At 36.6% G+C, this 9,020-nt stretch overlaps 1 long non-coding RNA gene across 1 annotated transcript; it reads left to right on the forward strand.

The window, feature by feature from the left end:
- Window positions 1-1,203: 1,203 nt before the first annotated feature.
- On the forward strand, window positions 1,204-2,565 carry LOC126412377 (uncharacterized). The gene is made up of 3 exons (XR_007575280.1): window positions 1,204-1,450; window positions 2,109-2,165; window positions 2,247-2,565. It is a non-coding gene; the product is annotated as an uncharacterized LOC126412377 (long non-coding RNA).
- The last annotated feature ends 6,455 nt before the right edge of the window (window positions 2,566-9,020 follow it).

Raw genomic sequence — 9,020 nt, forward strand, 5'->3', positions numbered from 1 at the left:
AGAAAACACAAAAGTGACTGTAGGTAAAAAAATGTATCTAAATAACAGATGTTCCAGAAATACGAAGTGATGGCAATGTTTTGTGTGCAAATTTTTATTTTCTGCTTGGGAAATTGCAGCGAAAAGGCTGGCAATAAAATTTCTTTAGCTAGTAAGTGGCGACTTATATACCAATTTGAACTATTCATTCCTCATTTCAATATAAAGCGTTTCAATGATTTATTCCTGAAAATGAAAAATACTGAAGAAACGTTCTTGGTACTTATGTCAAGGTTAATTAACTACCAATGTAGCAATTGTATTTTATTTGTTTACACACCTTTAATCACGAAGCATGATATGTGGATTAATATCTTAGCACTCGACAAATTTGGAACTTCATGGACGCCAGAATCAACTAGAATGGAGTTGTCTTTTTCAGTTTTGTATTTTTTGTGTCATCGATATACTTCATTTCAATTGTTTGTAGTTTTTTGAGGAGCTAAAAATACCCATCACTATTTTGTTTAAATGACAGGTTCCTCAGTTGTTGTGTTATTAAGACGCTATAGCATGAATATTCGTCTGCAGATTTCATACAGGCCTACACTTTTCATAAATTTTTAGCTAATTCTTCCCAGTTTTTCAACATCTAAACTTATGGTATCCTATTCTTTACAAAAATATCACATGGGTACATTTTATAAAATACTTCAGGGCAACAGATCTCGAATTTTTATGCAAATAAGCTTCAGAAGGTGTGTTTCATATGACTTTCTTCTTCGTCTGTAATCATCTATAAACTTAATAAATGTGTTTCGCTTATAGTTAACAGACATTATTGCGCATAATTCGCTTCACATCAACACATTATAGAATCAAACACACATGGGCCTCGGCTATCTGTCGTCTGGTAAAAAGCGCAAAGATTCCCACTGAAGGCGGGTAGCAATGCGCTTCACGCGCGGCCTCAATTTCGAGGAAATTACGCATGAATAAATGAGCAGGCGTTGTTGCATTGTTGGTCATTTACGCGCATGCGTAAAGTTGAACGCAAAAGAGGCATCGTGTGGCCGCACCTTAACATTAGTGAGCAACAAGTGCTCACAAGTAAACTAGTCCCTTTTTTAAAACACTATTAAGCCACCATAATTTTAGAAAATGACAATTACAGCAAAGTAACATTTAACCTTGATAAGATACACTTTGTAGAAGAGAGATTCGTAAATGCGTCTTCACCGATGTTAGAATTGTAACTCGTTGTTACAAGTGCCTGTCGTCTGCTTAAAAGCGCATCAGATTCACACCAACGCGCGAAGCAATGCGCTTTTACGCACGCCTTCCATTTCGAGGAAACCATACATGCACAAATGCGTATGCATAGTTGCGTTGCTGGGAATGTAAGTGCATACGCAAAGATGAACAGAAAAAGTAATAGTGTGGATGCTCATTTACAATCCAGACAGGCTTGGTTAGACTTTTTTAATTAATTTATCGGCTTTTTGTAGCGAACAGTACAGGCGTTACAATTGCTTAGGTTAATGAATCCAGTTAAATTTTAAGTACATTGTGGTTAGAGTGTATTTTTAATTATCTGCAATATGTTTGTGTTATCACTGAGAGGGACTCAATTGATGATCTCTGCCTTTCACGATGAGTGCAAATTGCAAAACATTACCTGTGATATTTGTACACAACTGTGTAATGTGAAATTTATGCGGAGAAATATCTGTAAACGCTTAAGCTAAGTGAACAGTCAATAAAGTATCTTGACGATGTTAATAAAAGGGAGTTTAAAATGATACTGAAAGGATGGAAATATTACGCTTTTGTAGGCACAGTAGTTGGTTTCATTGGTGGTGCCTTGTATCCTATTATCATATATCCCATGCAACACATACAGGAATATAGTAAGCTATATGAATAAAAAAATTAGTCTGATAGCATTAGCACTCGTATCAGATCGCCTGATTTTAATGAACTTAAACTGCTTTCGTAAGCCTAAGAATGCAACTGATTTGTAGGGGCAGTTTTAACTTGTAGGATTATCTACACTGTATTTGACATGTAGATTTACAGTGATTCTCCTGTTCTTCGCGTAGTAAAACTCAATTACATTCTTTTTGCAGAGGAAATGCAAAAAATAACTCGCAAGGGCATAAAACAAGAAGAGATTCAACCTGGAAGTAAGCAGAAACATTGCAATTTATATTTGTTACGGTATTTACGTAAGGCATTTTGCATATCACACTATTTTCCTGTTGCAGATATGAAGGTTTGGTCAGATCCCTTTGGCAGAAAGAAGGACTGAAAGAAACTTTTCCACTTTTTTGTGTGCAGTTTATTTGTGTGTGCCGTAGGACTACTGGTGCTTGTAACATTGTACATTTGTATTTCGAGAATGATGACGACGAAAATATTCTAACATCCGCCGTCTTGTCAGAAATTTGTAGTTAACAGGTATCATCTTTTGATAATTTATTGACTGAGCTAATTAATATGATATGACAAATTCTGTATATTTGTAATACTTGTACCGTTAGAGGACATCTTGGAAATAATAAAAAACATGCATGTTTGCACATTTTCGAAGTATTTTTTTTATCGTCACATGTCTGCTAACGTTATTCAACATCTATGTCGCCCATACTAACATAAATGATTGATAATCATTACTTTTTACTTATAATAACAAGTTGCAGCAGGATGCTTCACTGGAAAGTGTTTCAGAATGCACTGTGCAGCAAAGAAAGATATTTTTATTACTTAAAAGTGGCATATAGGCTATTTATCAGATTTGTTTTACAGAATCACATCTATGAATGTTTCTTGTAAGTATGTGACAAAGGATTTTTTGTGATAGGTTATTTGTAGGATGTACAACAGCTATGCTGTACAAAACACTAAAAAGTATATGGCTGAGGCACATTTCAGTGTAGACCTATCACACGGAGCCTAAGGTTTGTTTCAACTCATTTTATGGATTAAACAGTAAGAGTGGTTGCTTGAACAAGCTGCTGTTATTGTAATTGTACCTACAGGATCAGTACAGTGGGAGCCAAAGGGTAGCCATGGTTTATGTTCACGGAAGCCAAGAACTCGGCTTCATTTTTGCATTTCACCACAATTACTTTTTTGTAAATGCGTACACACTACATTTCCTTTTACAATGTGTAGATAATGACTGTGTTTTGACAGTTGTAATTTTCTTCCTATAAATGCTAAGCAACCAGTCGCAGGTGAAGGTGGTAAATGATTAGAATGTAAATGAGAGGGTATTTTTTTTCAGTTATAGCTTTTCTGCTCATTTCATAATATTAATGAATAACCTTTTCTATGCACAACAAAATTGAACATAGCTATAATTGTTAATTAGAGATTGATAACATTCAGTTCTGGTTCACAATTTCTGTGCTGCAAAAAGTTTTTCCTTTAGTATTATATTGAATATGTAGGTCACTCAATCTTATAGTGACACTCCAGGCACAATTTTAAGTTTTACCCCCCCCCCCCCCTCTCCCATTTTAAGTCTTCCACTATTATTACCTTCTCAGGCTCTTGTCATTGCAAGTACTATTTTATATTTGACTTACCATACGAAAGCGCTGGCAGGTCGATAGAAACACAAACAGACACATATATACACACAAAATTCTAGCTTTCGCAACCAACGGTTGCTTCGTCAGGAAAGAGGGAAGGAGAGGGAAAGACGAAAGGATGTGGGTTTTAAAGGAGAGGGTAAGGAGTCATCCCAATCCCGGGAGCGGAAAGACTTACCTTAGGGGGAAAAAAGGACGGGTATACACTCGCGCACACACACACATATCCATCCACACATATACAGACACACAAAAAAAAAAAAATATATTTTTCCCACGTGGAATGTTTCCCTATTATATTCAAATACTATTTTATGTACAGCTGTCTGCCCTCAACACTTATGCCAGTATTGGGTGCCACTGACATTGATATTATCAGCAGGTATAGTACAGGAAGGATTATATCATAGAAAAACTGATTTTCTGGTCACTTTAGAGTGTCTAGCAACATACTGAAACCTTTTGCTTACTTGAATTATTTTTACCAACCTTTTATTTTGGCTCCCGTGAAGAGTTTTCCACAAAAAGTAATTTTTTGAATTCGCAAATTGACTATGCTGTGACATTATGGGGCTTTCATTTTACACATACGATAACAGTATTTTACTTTTTGTAACAGAGAGTCTGACCTCCATCAGAGTACAGAGTGTCACAGTGCTAGTCAGCATCACAGGAGTGAAACTAAATTCATAATTTGAGGGGATGAGTATGGTCACTTCCAAGGTAGTTCAGTGGTTAGTGAAATGTATTTGTGTTTTAACTTTTAACTACTGAAATTCTGAAGCTTAGTTTTAGCAAAACCACTGTTATAAACAAAATGTGTGTGATTATATATGTCCACAAATCAGTTGATATCACAGTGGGACACTGTCTGGATACAGATATCTGTACTAATAATTAGTTTAAGGTAAAAACATGCTTTGCTTATATTCATGGCAATAATTCAGTGTGATTAAAGGGTAGGCAGTATCATTATTTTGATTCAGTTTTTCTTTACTTATTATTTTGCCTTATTGGTGAGTGTCAGGCTCAGCTAAAGTCTGCTTCCACCCTTACCTTATACTTACAGGTTCTTTACCTGTGCCTGTTTCAGTCTGCCACAGCAAAGGAGCATTTATGTAGCAGTAACAACTTGGCACATTCATTCACTATTTAGGGATCCACACATGCTGGCACTGTATTGTTTGCTTCTTGTGCAGATAATCTTGGACAGGTTAACAGAGCAAGTTTGAAAACAGGGCTGAAAATCAGTTATTATAAGACTAAACCCAACATACCAAAAAGCAAATAACACAAATTAAAAATGAAGTATTTAGAAAAGTTTTTATATTTATGGTAGTTGAACACATCAACTGGATAATGAATGAATTTAACAGAAAATTAAAAATAATGTGAAGTGCTTGCAAATAAATAGGGTTTCAAAAGTAAACTTCAAATGTGTCTGAAACAGAAAATTTACAAAATTTGTATTGCCAATTTTAAATTACAGAGTGAAACACAGATTCTGAATGAAGAAAACAAAAATTAAATATTGGGTTGGCTTAGTGGTTAATGGTGACACTTTTGAGAATCACTGAGATAGAAAGGAATGCTAACATATGGATAAGGGACATGATTATGACTGCACTGAAAATGAAATGGAGATGGTGGGACAAGTAGCCAAACAAATGTGTATCGAAAGGGCTAAGGAAGTTATCCGTTGGATTCTAAGAAAAAAGAAAAGAGTAAGATGACAACCTAATGGAAGGTGGGTAAATGGCATTGCAAAACATGAAGGAGCAACATGGATGCATATTGCTGAAGTGGATGTCAAACGATTGATATGATTTTGGTGAGGATGAGGCTTCACGGACATACATGCATCCTATTTGTGTTTCACCAGCAGCTGCGTAACATCTGAGTCACTCCTATTTCGCCTGCAATATCAAGAACCCAGTCACACAACTAGTGAAAGGTGCATATCACACTTGGCATAAATAATATTCACAATAAAACTTATATATCTACCCATATTTAAGTATATATATCTAAAAACAAAGATGTGACTTACCAAATGAAAGTGCTGGCAGGTCGACAGACACACAAACATACACACAAAATTCAAGCTTTCGCAACAAACTGTTGCCTCATCAGGAAAGAGGGAAGGAGAGGGAAAGACGAAAGGATGTGGGTTTTAAGGGAGAGGGTAAGGAGTCATTCCAATCCCGGGAGCGGAAAGACGCGCTTGCCACAGTAGTGCACCGGTTCCCATCAGATCACCAAAGTTAAGTGCTATTGGGCTTGGCTAGCACTTGAATGGGGACTGTCTGGTCTGCCGAGAGCTGTTGGCAAGTAGGATGCACTCAGCCCTTGTGATGCAAATTGAGGAGCTACTTGATAGAATAGTAGTGAGTCTGGTCTCGTAAACTGACAACAGCCAGAAGAGCGATGTGCTGACAAATTGCTCCTCCAGATCCACATCCAGTGACGCCTGTAGGCCGAGTATGAAATGGCGATTAGTCAATAACATTCAGCCTTCCGTGTCCTGTTTGGACAGAGTTTAATTTAGTAAATTATTGAACATTCCATTATGCTTCAAAGTTACACTCATTCCTGACACTATTTTTCATCATAGTCACCAAGTATCTCTAAACAACAGTTGGAACCTTCTATCAAGTGTTCAATCCCTTGATGATAATAGAAATCTCCTCCTCGGTCATGGAGCTATTCGAGAATCACAGTGTGAATGACCTCATAATTGGAATATCTCTTTCCCCATCATTTCACTATGGCTGGAGAAACATTCCATGTGGCCCATATAATGGCAGAATTTCACAGTGAATATGTGTGCAATTTAGAAGTTTTACCTACAAGATTCATATTATCCCACATACTTCTATTTTGGAGTATGTTTCCAGTTGCTGCATCATTTCAGTCGTGCGCTGTGAGGCACCTGTTGTCCATATAGCAGCAAAATTGCGTCTGCAGGAAACACCGAACATGTACACTCTTCTGTCAATGTGCCACTCTTGTTCTGCAATGGTATTAGTGTGGGACCACACGTGTAGCTAACACTCTGAAGTTCCTACATTCAAACAGTTCACTAATACTGTTAGAATATAAGGTATGATTTTTATGGCTAGAAGTACCAGTGTTCTTTCCTTTGTTACTACAAATACTAACACTTCGGGCATACCATCTAAGGTGCTCACAAATGTGGACAGTCCACACATGAAGTTGGAATCTAATAAACTTCAGCTAATTTTTCTGTCCATTGGATGTTGAATAAGAAGTCATAAATGTTCAGCTGAGGAGCAGAAGGTGCAAGAAATTGAAGAACTGTGTACACAAAGGTAAGAAAAAAGTGTAACAAACCTGTAAAGCATTGCTATAATCTTCATTATCCAATTCTTTCACTACAATTTTGAAAAAACTGAAAAAAGGATAAATGTCTCAAAATAAATGCAGGCACTAACATCCACACTAGGAAAATCAAAATAATGACCATATTGTCAATAAATAGTCTGTGACAGTGGAAATGAAGGTTGCCTCTTGAGCGTTCTCCCATAGACTATGGAAGTTAAAATACACACTGTATTCCAAAACACAATTTTTCCAGGTGGGCCGAGGCTCAGCGGTAATTGGTTCATGTCATTTTTTCTCAGTCCGTCTCAGTATAGCACTACATTTCATTCAGCCATGACTTTCTTTCTGCACATGTGAGGCTTATTTTAGCTGGCATGACTTTCTTCAGTTTGGCAGACTCTTACTGCAAGCACTGTTTATCCTTTCCTATTTGTTCCTGGTATAAAGGAAGTTCACAGGTCTGGTGGCAATTTGCACAAAAAGTGGCAGTCTAGCAATCTTTTGTAACAATCCTCTAATAAGGAGTAGGAATGAGACAGGAGAAGGATGAGATCTCTCAGTATCTACTACACAGTAGCATAATCGACAGGTACCACATATTTCGTATGAAACAGCATTACAACACCATGGAGAAAGAATTTTAAGATTTAGTTGAGGATGAGGAGTTAAAACTTATAACAATTGACAGTTTTAGGATTCTCTTAATATAACACAATACACATTTTAAACCATTCAATAAATCCAGATTTACATGGTTGGTACCTGCTTAGAATATTTATTGCTGCACAAATATTTGGCCTGGAGCATAACACGGCATACATCAGTGACCCTGTAAATTTTCTACATCTCTTCTCGGTGTTTTCATTTTCAGATATTTTAACACATTGTGATCAAAAATTTTCCTCCATGGGAGATGAAACAGAATTACACTCAAACATATCAGAAACTTTTAACGCTTTTTAAGATTTGTACTTTGACAATTATTAATAGTATTTTCCCTTAACTTGCTGTGGCAGCTTTTCAATTTTCATCATCACTACAAGACGTCACTTCAATGAAGGTGCTAGGGTCATCTTCATTGACTGTTGTCAACAGGCCAACTCATAAAAGCCTTAAGTAATTTGGGTCTCAGTTTGTATGGCCTCTCATCCTCATTATCTACATTTTCCTCTGACTCTTTAAAAGAAAATTCTATGCTTTTTCTGTCTTCACTGACTTCTTGTTCTTCTATAAGCTGACTTCTATTTTCTTCCACAAGTTCAACCCTCATTTCTTCTTTCTGCCTCTCTGATTCTAAAATTTTATTTATGCCCTCTTCATCAGAACATATAGTATCTGAATCTATTACAGAAAAATCAGTTTTCTTCTCCATTTCAGATACAGCTGGCAGTAACAAAACTACATCTCGATGAACCTCAGCTTTCCTTGTGGAAGGTGTAAATATTCTGTACCTCATCACATCATTATCATAACCAATAAATAAATGTATCTTGGTTTTGGGGTCTAATTTCAATCTCTCTTCTTTGGGATCAAGGACAGATACACACACTCCAAATATTTTCAAATCTACCAAGGGTAATTCTCTGGCATAAAAGGCTTCAAAAGAAAATTCACTTCTGACAGGGCTTGGATCAGTTCAATTTAGTACATAAGCTTCAGCCCAGCTATGTTTGGGCATTCCTGAAATCACTGAATGAGCACCTTCAACCAAAGTGCACATTTCTCTTTTAGCTCCTCCATTTTTCTGTGGTGTGTACATGGTGCTTCTTTGATGGGTTATGCCATTTTCACTCAGAAATGTGCCTAAGACAATATTAATACACTCCAGTCCATTATAGCTCCTTAGACCTTTAATTTTCACACCAGCTTCTCTCTCAGCTTTTGCAACAAAATTCTTAACCAACTGTTTAACTTCATTCTTCTGTTTCATAAAGAATACTTTGTAGTAACCCGAGTAGTCATCCTTTAACAGCAAAAAAATCTCGCTTCTGCAAGTGAATGTGTCTCCACAGGTTCACAGATGTCTGCGTGAACGAATTCAAGTGAGAAATTGGCTTTAGACGAACTGATGGGTAAAGACTAGTGATTTTGTTTACT

The sequence above is a fragment of the Schistocerca serialis genome, chromosome 7 (assembly GCF_023864345.2).
Source record: "Schistocerca serialis cubense isolate TAMUIC-IGC-003099 chromosome 7, iqSchSeri2.2, whole genome shotgun sequence".
Classification (NCBI taxonomy): Eukaryota; Metazoa; Arthropoda; class Insecta; order Orthoptera; family Acrididae; genus Schistocerca; species Schistocerca serialis.